Raw genomic sequence first — 18,498 nt, 5'->3', positions numbered from 1 at the left:
CTCTGAATATGAATAAAGGCCAGAAGTGCTCACGAACATGTGTTAAAGATCTTCCAGGAATTCTGGAGCTAGCAACAACAACAAAGCAAAACAACAAGACAACAATGAAACAACAATAATCCTACCGGGGAACAGAGAAATCCTGACTTATGGCTGAACTTACAAATACTTCTTTTGTTTTGTTTAAGTCCAATCACATCCAATTAATCTGCTCCATAGAAATGCAACTTGGTCTTTTAGGGTAAAATTGTCTCCATGGAGGGACTTAACCAAAGACCTCTACATCACTGGATTCCTGTCTGGGCTGTGTGAGGACTTTGAACTGCACCATGCAGTACAAGTCCAAAAATTAATCTTTCCCTTTTACTTGCCTATCACAGCATTTAGAAACAACATTGACACAAATGACTGTTAAATGTCAATAACGCCTTTGCATTTTTAGGATTACCAAACTACTCCTAACCTCTCATTTCCCTTGCTTTATAAATTTTTATTAAGGACCACAGTGAGCTACACTGCTTTACACTGAAAGCATATAAATTTACATGATAAATGGGAGTAGAGAGGATGCACATGCACAAGGTGGAGTTATTTTGTTCTCCAGCTACACATGCCATACAGCTAACAAACAATATATATGGGAAGCTGGTCATCATCTGTCCCTGTCATGGAAAGATGTTTCTGTATAGAGTGAAATCAGTGGAAATGAAATACTGGTGACACCAAATTTTCTTTGATTCCAAGCATTTCCCAGGCTTACCTTGTAAAAGTAAAATGCTCCTTTAATTTTTACTCCCGGTAGTTATGAGTTTGCTGTTTGTTGGTTGTTGAGGGGTTTTTTCTAACAAAGCTGAGATGCATACAGTTTACAGCTAATTGTTATTTACAGCTGTTGTTATTTGTAGTCATGCCCCAAGGCCTCTGCCAAGATGAGGTTGCAGCAGCCTACACAACTAATAACGAGAAGCAGTCCCTGGCTCTCACGCGTTGCAGGCGAATGTTTTTCCCACAAAGTTTTTTGCAGCAGCTTAGCTCTCTGCACTGCAAACACCTTCACAAAAGTTGGTTCATGAAGTTCAGTGCACAAAGAGAAGGTGTGCTGGAGCATTCATTCACCTAGGTACCATTTTTTCCCTTTGAAAATTGTTTGCAGAGTGACTTTTAATGAGCACAGTATTTTTTAATAAGTACATAAATACAGAGATAGTAAGAATTTTTGAGAGTTTGCTGAATAGTTCAGATAACTGTCTTCCAGTTAATGAATTGCTTGACATCTCCCCACCATGAAGGGGGGAAATTTGCTTTTCACTGTTTGCAGACAGGATCCTGCTGGACCTTTTCTCCGTATGCCCCTTCTCTCTCTCCTTCTTCCAAGTGCTCTGCTGGAGGCTGACAGTTTTGCGTGTTAATGCAATGGATACTTTGAAAACTGCCTTGTGCCCCACATCACCATCTGGGGTGTCTTCTCCCTAGATAGTACCAGATGTTCATCCAGGTAGACAGGCTAGAGCAGGTAATTCCAGCAGAAAATGTCCAGCCAGGGAACAAATTCCTTCTGCGGAGGGACCCAATAAGGTTGCTTTGACAATGGCCCCAGTCACCCAGCATCTGGTGATTCACACAGAAATATCCAAGTCAGCACTAACCCAGCCTGACCAGTGTCCACTTTAATGTAATGTCATGAATGTCGGTGCTGGCAACCTACCTGAGCAAATATGGGGGTCACCAATCTTCAGCTTTGATGCTTGCTGGTCCAGCAGTCACCCTTCTGAATGCAACACAGATGTAGTCTCTGAAGCCTGAGACCAGATCTGAGGCTTCATACAACAGGCCAAGCTATTTTTACTTGCTATTCAGCAGCAACAAGAATCTCTAAAAATGACTAGGTCACTGGTATTCAGCTCAATTCATATATGTAATAATCAAGCCAGAAAAGAATGAGCCCTAACCTGCCAAGGTAACAGATGAGTACAGACACAAAAGGCAAATGGTCTTCAAGCTCCAAGCTCACATGTCACGTCTCCAAGCCTCTTCCAGTCAGCACGGAGCCCAGAAGGACATATACTGTGGGTCTCTCCCTGAGGTGCATGCATGCACATGTCGCTGCATGCACTAACCCTGTGCCTGTTGCACCCTTGCTGCTTCCCTCCTCAAAGGTCCTGGCTTCTCAGACACAGGCATCCTCACAAAATATTTGACAGTGAAATCTATCTGACCACGTGGGTCTGCACGTGTGCCTTCCCACACAGAAATTAATCCAGGTTGAATTGCCGTAGGGTTATGGGCACACCAGTCCTCCCAGTCCACCCTGCCCACGATGCTGGCAGTACCTCAATGCAGCACGCGGTCCCAAGTATATGGCATGGAAAGGGCATCTCTGACACTGCATGCCAGCATTTTGGGATGAGGTGAACATTGTTTTAGTTCTTTTATTACACATCGCAACTCGGTTCTTTTCAGTGATCCTGAGTGGAAGCAGCTGTTACAGCCACCAGCTCCAAGGGATATAACCCAACCTGCAACACACATATGGCCAGTAAGGTATTGTTGTTTGTGTCAGTAATAGCAAATGCCGTATTCAGTGTAACATGTGAGGGAATAAGCTATGCTGCTGCTGTTCTTTACCCTGCGCTCGTGGGGTTTTTCGGTTGGGAGCTTGTTTTTTCTTAATTGTCAAAATGAAGAAAACACTTTTCTCTAAAGTCCTTTAAGAAACACAGACCCATCCTTATAACTTGCTGTGTTTAAGTTGCAGGGCTTCAGGCGCACTTGGCTGGCCTCTGCTCTCAGCCATCTGGACCAATTTCTGATCTCCTACTAATATTTCAACACTTATTGAGCTCTGATGCCAGAATCTAAAATGGTCCCCTTTTCTTCTCTTGAGATTTGTGGATATTGGGAAACCTCAGATTTGCATTGACTTCTTGCTATCGTCTTGCTATAAACTTTCCTGTCATTTTTCAGCTCACAGGACCTGCCAGTACAGACCAAGGCCAATCTAATTGTCTGTCCTATGTTTTGTGGTGAGGCAAAATTATGTAGTGCTATGAGATGTAATTACTGCAGTGAAATAGTGTAAATATTGTAATGCAAGAGGAATATCCTTTGTCAGGCAGCTAGCTAACTGTGCACTGGTGTACATAGCACAGAGGGTGAGACGGATGCAGGTTTTCTGTAATATATGAAATTAGTTTCTCTGCTGGGAGACCCGCCCCCTATTTCACTTCGCTGCCCACAGCAGCCAGCCCCACACCGTAACGCGGGGAAAGCTCCCACCCTCAGTAACCCTCTCCTCTCTGCGAGGGTAATGCTGTTGCTGTGCTCAGTTGTGGGGAGTCCCCACAGTTGTGCTCAGTTGTGGGGAGATCCCCATGTTTCCCAAAACAGGAATGTCACAGGCAAGCACATCCCTTGTTCATCAGCCTCTGATTTCGGTTCTCCATCCTCTGGCTGACATCAGAAGAGTGCAGTCTGTGGGGCCAGGGTGGCTGCCGACACACGAAACCTGCTCTCCATCACACAGTACCACAACCCAGCAAGCGAGAAACAAGGCCCGCATTTAGAAACAGTTATAGCAGCGCCCTGAGCGAACCCCCAGGGAAGCGGTGAAGGAGGGATGCGGTGTGGATTTCCGGGCCACAGAGACTGCACAAAGGAGAACATCTCCCTACAGAATCCTGCCTTGCAGAAACGAGGAGGTGCTTCAGGACAGGAATGCATTAGGGATATAACATATCACATTGACTTCAATCCCAGAATACTGCACCTTCTAAAACCTCACTCTTGCCAAGAAGTAAATTCAACCTCAGCTTGATCCAACGGTAATATTAGCAGTTACTGTATGAATACAGGAACTGCGGAATAGAATCTGGCTATTTCTCAGCAGAACTCCTGTGAATAATATTTTAATTATTGTCAGCACCTTTTTAAAACAATCAAAACTAAAATGAAGGAAAACCACAATGAAATAAATCTATGTACTGTCATGCCTCATGTGTCAGATTCCGTTTTCAATTTTTGGAACTCATTATTTGTTGCTCTTGATTGCTGTTTTAGAATGTGGAGAAGCAAAAGCCAAGAAGCAAGAGTTTGTAGGTGTGCCACAAGCAAACAACCAGTTCGGTTTCAAATATTCAGCCTCTAGCAGAACCAGGTTCAAGTGGAAGACTGTGGCCCTGTATACAGTGTAGAAATTAGCTGTCCTGGGTGATTTGTACTCATAGGCCTGTAAATACCTTTCCCACCCATCACTCTGGCATCTCTGAAACACCACAGCATCCCTCTGGAGCCAAACGGGATCTGGGAGGTGTTACGACACATGGGTGTGATATGGGGAAATGCTCAAGTTTCAAAAGTACCTGCACCCATGCAATAGCGTGTCTGCCAGTGGAACGGGACACTTGAAACGGAGCTGCCACGTCCTGCCAGCCGATGGCGGGTTGCCACAACCGGTTGCAGGAGGTGTGCAACACATAAGTCCCAGGGGCATCCTATCCCTTTTCATTTCACTGAACCGCGCGCAGCGTGCTGCAACACGCAGAACGGCTCCACGAGATTTTTCTGGACAAGACAGCTTTTTTCTGTTGCTGTGATAGGAAGAAGAACTTTGCAGCATGTGTAGCTCAGGAGTGACTGGTGACATTTTTAGACATTGCACCATATGCTGAAAAACATTTTGGGGGGTTTCAACTATATGCATTAAAAACAAGGAACTAAATTCTGCTCTGAGTTAACCCCAGGCAACCCCACTGACGTCAATGGAGTGTAACTGAGAGCAGAAGGTTGCCTGTGATCTTTATTTCCTAAGAGTTCACCTGCTGCTCATTTGAAGCCATAATCCTTGGTGACATCCCAGTCATTTCTACGGGAGAGAGGCTTGCACTGCAGAGATCAGGTCCCAGTGTGAACTTCACTCAATGTGACATTCTTGGTTATAGTGTTTTGGACCATCCTGATATCTACCTGCCACAGCAGTCTCACTGGCTGCTATTTAAACACTGGTGCCTGTTATTTGGAAGCACCACAATTATCATGGCAATACGGGTGGATACGTCTCCCTAGTCAAACGGCAAGTCTTTAGGTGAAAGATGCGTCCAACACATTCAGCACATTTAACAGCAAACACTGCTACAGTGATATGCACCCAGATGACTGATGTGAGGCAAAAAATGAGAGCAGAACCAAAGACCCAAGCCTGAGGAAAACGTCCTTAGCAATGCATAGTTCCCCGTGGACAATAGGCCCCTGCACCAGCTGCAGGGGGACTGCAGCCGTGGCACTGCTTTCTGCAGGAACCACGGGGGACTCCTGTGCCCCAGCAGCAAAACCGTGCAGCCCTGCAAAAAAAAACCTGTGGGACACACGAGGTATTGAGAGGAGGGAGTCCAGGAGCCCCTAGGGCACTACAAAAGAGGGACAAGTATGGGATTTTGCACGTGCCTGATGAGCCTAGGGAAGAAGACTAGAAAGTGAGAAGAAAATTCTGATGGTTCTGCATAGCAAGTGGCATTTATGATCATTCATGAGACATCCCTCCTGCACCATATTTATAAACACTGTCCAGTATTTTTCCTTAGGAGTGGGTTTAGTTCTGAAAAAGAGCTAGACCATAGAAGACCTGATCCAAAACACTGGCACATCCACAGAATCAATCCTTTAACTTCAGTGGACTTGGCCTGAGGGTCCTGCCTCTGCTTATTGTTGACATAACACCATTAAACCTGTTTGAAGCAAGGACAATGTCCACAGTCTGTGGGCCTGGCCCTACAGCCCAAGTGTTTGGCCAGCACAATGTGCTTCTGCCACTTAAGATATTGTGAATAATTAATGAATTGTGGATCAGCAGTACAGCTGGTCAGGAGATAATACAGATGGAGATCAAGGCGTTGCACCGAAACCTTGTGGCTAGCTCCCTCACCATTCGTTATCCATCTATTGGGGAGACAGTAGCAAAGGAAAGAATTCACCTTATGCCCTGAAAAGATGGTCATAAAGCAAAACACTTTGACTCAAAAACCATACAGGGCAGAAGCCACCCTGGGAAACTCTATGAGAGGCTGAGACTCAGAAGACGGGCTTAGAGCCCTTCCTAAGAGCCATGGCTGCTGCCGCCGAGGGGTGAGTGACTTCTACATACACCTGTCCTGACATGCTGTCCCCAGAGGGCAGCTGGAGGGGGACATTTGGCCAGGTGAGGGTCCTTTCTCCCCTCCACCTCCTCCATCCCACCCCAGATGGAGAAGGGGTTTTTGGTCACTCCTTCAGCACATTTCCACTTTGGACCTTCTTCTCCCACCAGCAGAAGATTTGCTGTGGGCAGGTGGTCGATGGGAGAGGAGGCCACATTAGGGAAACACACATGGGTTTAGCAATGCAGATGTTCCCCGGGGGTGGTAAGATAACTAAGCATCTTTGCAGTGGTGGCCGCGGCTTCACCTTGTCCCAGATATCACACTTGGCAAGCAGCACTGGGCTTTGGGCTCCAGAACAGCTTGCAGTCAATCAGTTGTAAATGTCAGTGCTTCCATGGAAAGGTTTTGTCTGGGGTGTTTTCATAGTATTTACCTTTTTTCTGTAAGTATCAGTGGCAGCTCTGGATCATCTGGATGAACAAAAAATGCACTGGGCCAAATTCATCTCTGATGTGTCTCCTCTGACCGCAGCAGGCATGCAGCAGGGTTGGGTTTTCCCCCTCCCCAACGCTGCGCTTAATGTGCCACAGCTGCCGAGTGATGCCTGACGGCATGTCTGGAGCAGGCGGGGGCTTTCCCACGGCGGGCTCCTCGTCTCGGTGCAGACCGGGTTCACCAAACTGCAATCCTGTCCACAGGCCCTTGGACAGGCCACACAACTCCATGGGATGCCATCAGCTGCACCTAGGGACCCTCACTGCTCTACAACAAGGGACAGATCATCACATCCCAAATCCATGACTCTTCCCCAACTATTTGGGGATGCATGAGATGGTCCATGAGGGATGTGCAAAGACCCACTCCAGCAGGGGCTAGAATTATCACTTTCACTGCCAGGGGCCAGAGGCACGATTCCTACTGGTGTTGATAAGGCAGTTGAAGATCAAGAGAGAAAAAGCAGGATGGACTTGAATTTCCACAAAATGTCTGCAGACTTCCAGCTGGTGTAAATTGTTATTGTTCCCTTGGCAATAGTGGAGCTATGCCAGTTAGCCCTTGCTGGAGAACTGGGTCTGTACTTCATATTTGATTAACATCACTGAGACTTCAGCTGTTTGTCTTATCTGCACATCAGAGGTTCCCTGTGCAGCTGCTAGGCTCTGTAAACCACTTTGCTCTCCCATGCCATATCTCCATTTGAAAAAGAAGTTTTTTAGCCCATGGAGACATTTTAAATTAAGCCTCTGTGAAGACTTTTGTCACAGAGGTTGTATGGCATCTAAACTACTTCAGTGGATGTATCTTCCTACTTTAACAAAATCATAACAGGAGCCAAACTCTGCATTTTGAATGTGAAGTTGCTGTTAAAAGTCTGGGTCTTTTATAACATGATAATCCTGTGTGTGAGGAAAAAGCTATTTTCACCAGGCCCAGAAGAAGTGAGAAGGTTCCATCTATAACAGCAACCACTGTCCACCAGCCTACATGCTGTTGAACCACACAAGGTGGACAGCCTCCTGACTGCCTGCTGGCCAGGGCCCATCCTAAAACCTGAGCCATCCCTGAGAATTGTTTTAACATGGCCCAAAACTGTACCAAAGTGCTCATAAACTACCGAGTAGTATGGAACTTGGGCTTCCAGCGCTGGGAGTGTTTCCCGCTGATGTGTTATCTACAGGTATATACGGGGCTACAATGTCCAATGGAAGTCAGAGACCCATTTTTAGTGCAGCAAGGAGAGCCCAGTGTTGTAGTCCAGGAAAAAAAAAAAATGTCTTTGGGGTATCTGGGTGTTTGGCTCTTCCCCAGCATACATGGACCCCAGAACTGCTCTCCCCACTCATGCCAGTGTGCTTTTCACAACAGCAGGAACAATCTGGACAGCCTTTCACAAACAACAGTCACTTTCCTTTCTACGCCCAGCTGAGCTGGGCAGTTATGAGGCAACTGTCTACAGCTCTCTGCAGAGAGCCTAGCCCTAGCTCTGGGGGCTGTTGTCACTGGTGCCAGCTGGCGATGCTCCTTCCATGCCATGCACTCGTCTGAACAAACCCCTCTCAAACACTGCTGCCTACCCCCTTTAGCCCAGAGCTGTAGCACAATAATTCGTGGTGTCACACTTTGATGAAGGCATTGTCTTCTTCCTACCCGGTTCTCTCCTTTGCCTCCTATGAGCAGGGAAAATCATTGCACAGTCCATCAGTGATTCCAAGCGGCAATACCACCCACCAGCATTGTCAGGGGTCAGACAACAGGGAATGCTTTTTTTTTCCAGGAGCCACCTCAGGGTGAGGAGGGCGTGTTCCTGGGGCGATAGATAACTTCATCTCCCCAGATATTGGGCCAGCAAAAGGAGGAATCCATTGCACCTGTAAAGTCACAAAAGCACGTCGGATGGCTGCACATAGAGTCAAGGTGCGGACACAGGTACTTCCTAGCAGTTGTGTCTGTGCTTTCAGACATTGGGAAAAGAAAGATCCCTGCTATCCTTGATGGAATTTGCAACCTGAAGAAAGTTTCATCATGGAAATGGTGCCAAAAGTGATATATCTAGCAACCACTATTTTTTGCAGACAAGTATGATTTTGAAACTGTAAACGTGTGCAGGAGATTTGTTAAGACACCTCCAAGACAGATGCATGATAGAGGCTCCTGGGGGCTTGCTTTTGGAATGTCAGAAATGCATTACAGAGCTACAGTGTTCAAAACATTCAGAGAAAAAAAAAGAATCCTGAATTAGGCAATGTTGTCAGTCTAAGGAAATAAGAAATCAAGCTGAAAAGCTGAACAATAGTTGTATTTTTGAAAATACACCAGTGCCCCTAAGGCATTTAAAAATCATGAGTCAGGTCTTAAAAAAATCATAGTTGGCTTAAACGTAACAGTTGGGGGAGTTAGTAACCTTGTCTTGTCTGCGCTATTAAGGGTCACATTTCTAAATTCTTCTGGAAAAACTAGAAAATGAACTTTATTTTGTAATAAAAGCAGAGATTCTTACATAATCTTATAGCTCTAGGGGCTGAGGCATTAAGCAGAACAACAGATAATGCGATAAAATCCCAAGAGTTGGAAACGCTGGAGCAAAACTAACTTGTCTAGCCCTGGCAATACGTTTGGGACCTGGTTCAAGAACCCGCATCCATAGAAGTAGTGTGCTCTGGTGGAGTGATCCACAGCCATAATTTTTCCAGGCTGCAGTTTTCAGATGGTAGCTGTCAGAAATTACATGACTGTTTCAGTCAATGGAAAAAGTCTCTCTGAATAAGAGAAAAGAAAAGCCCCTGAGGGACAGACTTCTGCAGTGACAAATTAACTAGCACAACAAAGTGTAGAGTTTCAAAGGACCTTCTGAGGTTTTAGGGCCTTTACTTGGGGAGAATGAGTCCATTGTATTTCAATGGTTGCATTGGGTTCCTCTAAAACTTGTCCCCTGTGGTGAAATTCACATTGTGGTGAAATTCATGTGTAGCATGAGGTTTGGCTAAAATACATTTATTTATTTGCTAACAACTTGGCTTTTAAGGGGACCTATAGTTTGGTTCAAACACAAGAAAAAGTCTCAGCTTCTGACACTTCCACAAGCCCTTCCAGATGGCTAACCTCTCCTAGCACAGATCAGAGCTCTTCCCATCAACCAGCTCTTCATGCTGGGACATGGCCTGGGAGCCCTGGGTCTCCACCATCAGACTGAGGATGGACCTGGTATGGGTTCCCAGTCTTTAGGATGTCACAATGCATTTCACATGGGGAGAAACAATTCCCATATTTGACTGGGGACAATTCCATATTTAGAAACAATTCCAGAAGCACAGACTTACCTTGAATGTCACATCCTCCACGTGTGTTTGGGGTTTTTTTTCTGAAACATAGGTAACTATAATCCTCTGCCAGACCTTTCACTCACCCCCTTGGATCCACCCACCCTGGGTTTGTTACCATACGTCACACAGTGACCAAACATGCAGCACATTTTTCAGAAAGTGTGTATCAACATTTCCAGCAAGTGCACTTCATTACAATTTTTTGCCAAGTGATGCTGCATCTGGCCATGTCTCTATTGCAAAAGACAAAACACCATACTCGTTTGCTAAGAAAAGGGATGCAGCTCTTCCTCATCAGACCCTCAAAAGCAAAGGTACTGCCAGTATAGCACTCTGTGCTGAAGCCATCCCCATCTGCTGCTCCCTGCCCATAAGAAGTACAAAATTACACAATCCTTTCTGTGCAGCTGGTACTTAAGCAACTGTGGTAATGTCTAGACTCTCTTATGTGAGCTCAGAGGCATCACGGACACAGGCTTTGCCCCATTCTAAGCTCCTACAAGGCTTGATAAAAGATCCGTGGTCCTTCTTGTGTGCCAGCCAAGAACTTGCATCCACCAATCCTGTCCTCCAGCAATAGCAGAATTTAAGCTGTCACATACAGTACCTTGCTTTCAGTTAGGTAAGAGAAGTTGGTGTAAGGACTAATGAAGACCTACTATGTTGTGGCAATGACCCTGCTGTTCTCTCTGAGGCTGTGGTACCTGTCTGTGACAATGCACAGCTGCCACTGATGGCCAGGTGGGATGGGAAAGATTCCTTTGCCTCCATCCTCCAACTACTTGACCTTAACATCAGTGTTGGGAGAAAGGAACAGGGAATTGTAACCAGAGATTGAGTATGACAGTAGCTACTGCTACTGCCAGTGGCATAGCACAAGTTATACATGGTAAGGAAGGAGTTCACACAGGCAGCAGTAAAGAAAGCAAGTGAGAAACAAGACTAGCCACAGCAGACAGACAAGGGGAAGGGGTGGATCTGAAAAGATGTGGAGTTGACCAGGGGTGTGGGGAGAAGCAGAGGCTGGCCTTCAGAGATGAAGGCACTTGGTGGGCTGGAAGTAGGTCTCACAGATCAAGGAGGATTGTTCTAGTGGAGAGGATCGGTGCTTGGTGATGTCTGGGTGAATGAGACTTGGTGTGCCCTGACCTCACCAGCACATGCAACCTCCCTCCTGCTTAGAAACTCTATCCCTGCAGCACAAGCAGGCTCACTTAGACTTTCCCACCGAGTGGCTGCACATCACATGTTTCTGATTCTACCTACACTAGGAGAAGTCAAAAACCCACGCTGAACACCACCACAAAACGAGCAGTTTAATTTCTTCTCAGCAAAAGTTCAGATGGAGATGGAGATACTTCCCTTGCTTCCTGCACACAAACTAAAAAGCATAACCTGGGGATCTCAAACTGAGAAACTAAGGACCAACCAAGGATGCCTGAAGCCAATAGAAAGTCTGTTAGAGCACAAACTACAATACACCTCGTGCCTTTCTCACCATCCTTGTGCTGACAGCCTGAGTCTGCTGCCAGCCTGCTAGCTTGGTAATGTTCTTTAAACCCTTGGTCCAGTATGGAGGCATTAATCTATAAATATCCACATCAGCCACTGGGAACCAGCAGCAGGCAAGTGACCATGCAACCAGTCAAAGAGGCAGTGATTAAATCTTGCCAGAATAGTAGTTTCTCCATTTACTATCTGCTGTCCAGTAAGTTACCTTCTAAGCAGCCATTTTAGTACTAGACAGAGCATGGAATAGGAAATCTAGCCAGAAAATCCCTGACTACTGTGGCCCAAAGCATTAGAGAATTCCTAGGGGCACCCAACGCTGTCAGACAGCAGAACCGGAGGGCACAGAGACCACCCATCAGATGGCTCATGCAATGCTGGGTGGGAGAACAGAGCAGCAAAGTAGCAATGTCCAGTAGATTTTAAGCCTGTTGGAGGGAACTGGTGGCCTGGGAGCCAGCATGAGTGGCTTGTGCCTCTTGCAGGATTTTCCAGGGGACATCTTTCCCCCAGCATCATGGCCATAGGGGTATGAAGCCCTGTAGTGCTACCCAGCATGGGAGGAGCTATATCATATCCAAAGCATTCAGAGTGAGCAAACCCTGACACCTGGACAAAGAGATAGTCCTAAAATAGCTGCTAATGTGCCAAAAATTTTGTTCTAGTGATGCAACTTAATTCTGATGTCTTTATTCACTACCAGCATATTAAAAAAGTTAAGTAACAACTGTAATTAAAAAAAAAAAAAAAAGATAAGCTGTTGTTCAGAAGTGGATTACAAAGATCTGTTCCACTTCTTTTGCAGAGATATGCATTAATTTCAAAAAGCTTTGAATTACAATTGGGATTCATCTAGGGAAGTTTTCCTACATAAGTTTTTCTGTGCATTGGCTATTGGTCGCATCAATCCTCATATAAAGAACTTGCAATGAATGAAAATATAAGGAAAGTCTCCGTATTTTTCATTGGATTCTTATCCAATCTTCAGATAATCATTCTTTAATACTGTGTGAAGTGTCTGATTTTATCTAAAAGTTATTACTTTTTACAAGTCAGTTAACGTCGATCATTGAACATTGCCAGGTTAAACTCTCTGAAACACTAGGAAAAATAAGAGAGGCCATAAAAAGAAAAATGCAGTCTGGGACTAATTCCCAGGAGATTTTCTGGAGAGATTCTCAGAGATTCTCAGAGACAGAGCCTCTATTAGATTCTAAGTACTGATAATTCATAAGAATAGCCCATGGATGATCTTCCTTTAAATTAATTATGGACTGATTCATGTTAGTTCAAATATAACTGAGTTTGGACTACTACAGCATCTGCAGGGGGGTTTCAGGTTCGAGGAAAGGCAACATGAATGGGATTCTGTGGTGCAATGTCCATTTGCTGATATGAATAATACCCTCACTTGGTACAAAATGCAACATCCCTTGTGGTTTGGTTTTAAAACTTAGTCCCTGGCAATGGTGAGTGCAAAGACTGAAGTGACTCACTCTGTGCACCACAATAAGGCAGCACTTCAGGCACATATCTGAAACTGTGCACCTTATTTACCTCCACCAAGCTCGCTCATTCAGCAAGAAAATTCTGCAGTTCACAGTATCTGAATTTCCAGGGGCAGAGACTCGTAAGAGCAGTATATTGGGGACGTGCAATTTACTGAACCAAAGACCATTTTAAGAAATGTTGAGGATGAGCTTGGGAGGTTACGACCAAGTCAAAAGCAAATGAGAAGTTCAATTGTGCAGTAACGTCATTTTGGAAGGAAAATTCTGTCTATATCTAAAAAGAGCCACTGCATTGTGAGTTCCCTTCTGTGTTGGCTAAAGACACAGGCACAGAATGCTTCCTTTGCACACACCCTCCACTAAAAGGACAGGAATAGGCCTTGTATGTTATTTAATATTCATTAAGTTTCCAGAGAGCAAAACATCCATTTCCGAAAGAGTCAAGCTTGAGCTAGTTGAAGATATTTCATGGGTAACACTCAGGCTTGGTCACATTTTTGCCCTGTGTTGAGGATCACAGCCCTTAGGAAATATTGTTCTGTGATGTGAAATGACATACAGTCTGGTGGGTGTTATAAATGTCTGGTTTCAACATGCTGTTTTAAGATCCTCAAGTAGACCTAGAAACTAGCATCTGGCAACTGGATAACATTGGGCATCCACAATACAAGGATTAAATAGAAAATGGTCTGGGGCCCTTTTGTCTCAGAATTGGTCATTATTATGAAATTTCATGAAGAAAGTCTGTTTTTCTATGACAATTTCTTTGTTAGGGCATGTTCTGTTTAATTTCTTGCCTGATGTTCCTGAATGTTCTGGTATGAAACCACAAGGAAATCCATTCACAGGCTGTGGCAGATAATGCTGTTCCTCATGGCTGAAGAGGCAGGGTATCGATAGCACACAGGCAAGAAATTAACACAATTTGACATGTTTAACAGGAAAAAGAAAATCTTGACTGCTGGGGCACCAGTTCCTCGCAGTCTGCCATTACCTGGACTGGATGGGACTTTGTTTGGGTCCTACTCCTGCAGTCTCCATCTGCAGTGAGCCTGGCCAAACAAGACCATGGTCTTTCTGACACTGAATAAAATGCTGCTGAAAACCTTGTGCAAGTCCTCACCAGGATTTTTCATGAGGTGCTTTCATGCCTCCATCTCTGATTTCCTTCACAAGGCGTGGTTCTGCCCTGGGCACAAATGGGGGAAAAGTCCATTCTTTCAAAAGCAGAGAATCTGGTTTGTTTCTATATTACTGTTTATTTTATGACAGTGTAACAAAGCCTGTAAATGTTGTTAAGCCAGAGTCAGTATTAGCAATGGAAATAATTACTACCACTTTAACTGACGTTTTGTTAATGTTACTGTAGCACTGTCTCATGAGTCATGACAGGATGGAAATTAATTTGTCACTGCTGTAGGTCTCTTTCTTTACTATAAAGCCAGTTTCTCCTCCTACAATCATCTGCTCGAGTGTCTGTAAAAGAACTAATAAACCAAAACCATGCTTGAACATCCTTGTACGTGCTGCTTTCTCCATGGCCAAAGCATTTTAAATGTCATTTTGCTTAGGTAATGGAACAGTCATGTGAAAACTGAGGCCCTAGACAAGACACCTCTGAAATTCACAAAAAGGGTCTGGACTCCTTCAGCCTTTGAAAAGGTATATTTTTACAGTCTTCACAAAAAAATTTGCTTCTGAGGACTTTGTTGTATAAAAGTTTTGCCTCCATAAAAGCAGAACTTGTTTTCCATCAATTCACAACAAAGCCATCTGTCTTCTGCCCAAACTTACCTGCCAGCATGGCGGCACATGGAGCCCATGTGGTCCCCTTGGCAGACAGCAGTGGTTCTTCATTCCTTCGCATCCTTTCCAGGATTATGCCTTCTTGTGATTCAAAGGCTTCTTGACAATACATTAAAATACAGTGAGACTATACAAAGAATAAGCAAGAAGCACGAAGATGCCTATTCTACCTGGTGACCACAGGAGGTCCTTGCAACCTTTGAGGCTGGAGCATAGGGCATATGAGGGAACTCTGAGGATCCTGGTCTGGTTCAGCATAGAGAAGAGGGTAAAGGTAGACCTTATGTCCAGCCATTCTGTGCTGCACAAGAGACAAGAGGACATGATTTGCAAAAAGGGTGATTCTGGTTTACCTATTAAGGAAATTTTTCACCATGAGTGTGGTCAGACATTGGAAGAGGGGCTTGAAGATATTGCGGGATCTCCAGTCTTTAAAATACTCAAATTTTGACTGCACAAGGCACACAGCAACCTGCTCTAACAGGGTCTGCATCATGCAGGGGGTTGGACAGCCAGAGGTCCCTCCCACCTCAATTATTCCATGAGTTAATGAAGTTTTCGGAAGGTTTGTTGATTTGTTTCTTTGTCTGAAGAACTGGCTTCTAATCCCTTTTTGGTTTCTCTGCCTTGGACTTAGAAAACTCACAGTGTTTCAAAAAAAAAGTATTTGACCAGCTTTCCATATAAAGGTGTTTCATTCTAAAAAATAGCAGGAAACAGGTAGATTCCTAGACAAAAATATTTAAAGAGGAAATTCCTCCTTCAGTTTTCCTTTGCCTGTTGAAACAGGAATTTATTCCATTTGTGAATCCATTTTGCCATTATCTCTGGATATGTTCAGCCCTTTCTGCAATACACCTAGGCTGCAGCAGCCTGTTCAGTCTTTAGCCGGTGGCGTAACCTGCATTTCCCAGCATGGATTATGACTGAGCCAGCTGCAAACTTAGCTGACTTCATCTGGCACTCTCCAGATCTGCTTCCAAACTCTCTTTCTGAAGAGTGCGTAAGTGGGAGTGCTAATGCTCAACTGTTTCTACTGAGAAGCTTTTACTCATTTTCAGAGCTCAAAGAAGACTTCCTCTGTTAAGTGATTTTGTTTTATATATTAACTTTAGCTTTTACTGAAACTTGAATTTTTTGTAAGTTGGAGGAGCGTACTTTGGGGGATTTTGTGATGTTTTAATGTCTGAAAGTGACGCAGTCAGAAAAGCTGGAAGAAATTAGACTTATGATGAAAAACAACTTCTTTTGAAAACAGACTCCAGCAGTGAGGTCTGAAGAAGCCTGAGGCTCTCATCCACATGTGCAGGAATCCAGCTTTGTCCCTGGGAAAGTATGTCTACTTTCTGTGACCGACGATGAATCATAGCCAATAGGTTTCCTGCCTTGTACTGCAAGGGTAAGTCCCAGTACACCTCCATCTGCTCCCTTCATCCAGGCTGGTGCACTGCTGCGTGGCCCAACCATCTTTGGGAAGATGATAGTTCACTTTCAGCGCCCTGCTATACTCTCCCAGTGGCTTGCACACAGGGCATGTGCATCATAGCACATATGCATCCACCCATGAAAGGAGCTGTGGACGTAGGAAATGTCATTCTTTTCATTGCTTCAAACCTGTAGTTTATCACTTAAATGTTTCATTATCCCAGGATGTGCTTTGACAATACACAGAGGAAATAACAGTGGGCTTTCCATCTGCAAACTCAATTTTTCAGGTGAAATTTCAGCTCTTGAAACCAGATCCTATAGTGAAATTCCTTCCAATGGGCTTTCTGCGAGCCTGATGCATATTCCATAAGTTCTGAAACAATACAACAACCCCCTCACAACACGGGCAAACTACACCATTTTCCTCATTTCACCATGGGTGTCTGGTTTGTAGCACTGCAGCAATATAAATACATACTTAAGACGAGAACAAACAGAACACTGGTAGTCATCACGGTATATTGGCCAACAAGAAGGCTCTCTCTTGCATCAGGCAGAGAAGTCTTATCAGAAAAGGACCTGAGGAGGGGAACACAGATTAGAACATGCCAAACACAGCTGCTCACCTGGGGCGTTAGGAAAGGTTGGCATAACTTCCTTGTATCCCAGTAGCAGTTTCATTTAATTCAGTTCTACTGGAAGATACTTGGACCTGGGAATTTGTTCCCAAAGCTACACCAAATTTCTAACCACTGCCTGTGAAAAGCGTGACTGCAATGTCAGTATGTTATCCACGGCTATCACAGCACCCACAAATTAAGACCTGAAGGGCGTTTTCTGAGATTGACTGAACAAGATGCCAAGTAGTTGGTAGCAAGCTTGAAAAGGTGTCATACCCTGGCTATTCCCTATCTCTTCCTCCATCTCTCAGACCTTCGATCCCCTGACTCATGACTCTCACAGCATACACTCACATATGTTTTCCTAAATTAATGAATCTCATAATCTGGCAAAACAACACATAGCAGAAGTGGAGGAAAGCTACAAATTTATTTCAGTAGATGATGCATTTTAGCATCTGGACTCATCACAGGTCAAATGTTATGTTGCAGTGCCAATGGAAGCCAATAGCGTGCCTCAATGAACACATGAACACTTGCTTAACTACGTAAAATGAGAAAATCTGGATTCTTCTTGTAGATTACATGATTTCTGTTGACTTGGCATGGACTGCAACAAAGAGGTTAAAACAAACACAATTTGGCCCCTAATAGGTTTTTCAGGAATACATCTTCTTGCCTTCTTCAAAAATAGAAGGGTTTAGCCACTCTTACAGACCTAAGCAGTAGAGCTGAGCACATTCAGCCAGAGATAGGTCTTGAAGCCCTTGAGATATCTGTTTTTCAGAGGTGCTTTACTTTTTTGTGGGTGTACAAATGCTGTCACTGAATGACATTTGGAAAGCTGTCCAGTGTGTGAATCAAGTCAAGGAGAGCTCTCTTGTAAGTTTGACTAGGCAAGTAACTGCATCCTAATTGTTACCCTTGACCTTATCAACTTAGAAAATGTCCTCCTGGGTGACAGAGAATGGGAGGACTGCTTAAAACATGAATAAGGTCTGTGATCATCTCTATTATTTCCTCAAGCTGCCTCTAAGTGAGGAGCTTGTTCTTTGTGACCATCATTTCTTGGTTTCTTCCACGCATTTGCTTTGGGTGTTGTTAGCAGCGCTGATTTATGAGATGGGAGATGTCTGTTCACAAGCAATTGCACGGAGATCATTAAATCAAAGGCACAAAACACTTGTCAAATATTAACACTATCCAACCAATAAAACCTGAGACAGGTGTGAGCCAGCAACCTAGAGGTCACGAGCATTTCCAGTAAACCAGCTCTGATTTTCAGCTCTTCTTCTGTTTCTTCTTTACTTGCAGCTCTTTCATGGAGCTATGGAAGGGGAGCAAACTGTTATATTTTAGAAATAGGATGGCCACTGCCTGATGTTTTCTGTGAGTAAAACACAGGTGCAGGTGTGCTAGTAGCTTTTCCATGCCAATATTGAACAATTTTAATTCTCCAGGAAGAATCCTTCTCCTAAGCCATGCCATATATAAAAGATATCATCCAAATATTAACTTCTCAAGGGAAACTAAGCATCTGTTCCTTAGCGTGTGTTCGGCACCACTTAAAACCACCTCCAGCGGTTTGTTCTTTGTGAGCATACTGACATCTCCTGGTTGCATCTGAAACTGCGACCAGCTCGTGTACAAAAGATTAGTTTCTGCAAGGGAT

This window comes from Vanellus vanellus (assembly GCF_965231255.1).
Source record: "Vanellus vanellus genome assembly, chromosome: Z".
In the NCBI taxonomy this organism is placed as follows: domain Eukaryota; kingdom Metazoa; phylum Chordata; class Aves; order Charadriiformes; family Charadriidae; genus Vanellus; species Vanellus vanellus.
The sequence above is the reverse complement of the archived record's forward strand: the minus strand, read 5'-3'. Positions refer to the sequence as shown.